This window comes from Manacus vitellinus, unplaced genomic scaffold (assembly GCF_001715985.3).
Source record: "Manacus vitellinus isolate BGI_N305 unplaced genomic scaffold, ASM171598v3 scaffold_2_pilon, whole genome shotgun sequence".
Taxonomy (NCBI): Eukaryota; Metazoa; Chordata; class Aves; order Passeriformes; family Pipridae; genus Manacus; species Manacus vitellinus.
In genome coordinates, this window is record NW_021940208.1 from 6814053 (window position 1) to 6815242 (window position 1190).

The following is a 1190-nucleotide window of genomic DNA, read 5'->3' on the forward strand; positions in this document are numbered from 1 at the left end:
AAGCATTTCTTCTATCTTTGTAGCAGCAGCTCAGAGCCTGGGAAGGTGCTCTATGCAAAGAAACAGTCTAGCACAGCCTCTCTTGCTTCATCTATATGTGTGGGAGAATTATTTCTCTCAATGTGAATAACATTCACATTCTTCATAAATCAAGGGTATCACACAACTCCACTTTCAAATCCCAACTGCTGCAAGTCTCACACGTATGATAAATGGTCTCTTCTAGCAAGAAAAGTAAAACGTGAGGAAGAATCATAGAATCATAGAATAATTTGGGCTGGAAATGGCCTTAAAGACTGTCTAGTTCCAAGTACCCTGCCACAGGCAGGGACACCTCCCACTAGACTAGGTTGCTCAAAGCCCCATCCAACTTGGCCTTGAACACTTCCAGGGATGGGGCATCCACAACTTCTCTGGGCAGTCTGTTCCAGTGCCTCACCACTCTCACAGCAAAGAACTTCCTCCTATTATTATCTGATCTAAACCTACTCTCTCTCAGTTTGAATCCATTCCTGCTTGTCCTGTCACTATATGCTCCTGTAAAAAGTCCCTCTCCAAAGCAAAGAAGTAAACACAAAAGCAAGCCAGAATTGCATCATACTTACAGGGAGCAGACTTAGTTAAAGTTAGGTTTATAATGGAAATATCAGCACTAGTTACAAGGTTGACACAGCAGCAAAGATCTACTGATTGTAGAAGTAATATGCAAGCCTAGAAGATGGGCAGAGCAGCACTGCAAGTCCAGGGGCACTGCCATGACCTAAACAGGGTTGGAACCAGCCAACCCTTCAACCCAAACCATTCTATAAATCCATGATACTCCTACTGATGCAATGCATCGAAAAAGAGTGCTGAACAGGGAAGCTACACGGAGGTAACATCAGTGAGGTAGAACTAGCAGGATTCAGTATTATTATGCTCCCTCAGCACTTCAAGCGTAGCCAGCGCCCCTCCCATGCGAACACTTGGAAACTCCGACTGCGGGCTGCTGGTGCAGTGCTTTGAGACAGCCGGGGTGACTAACCCTTTCACGTACGTATTCCTTTCACGTACGTATTGAGATTACACGATTAGGGGAGCGAGGCATTGCCCTGACTTAGAACTGTCCCGGGAAGGGGCTGACAGGAAACAAACTGCACCACCGGGAGGTGATAAGGGTCAAATGCCTCCCTCGCCCATAACACCCATTT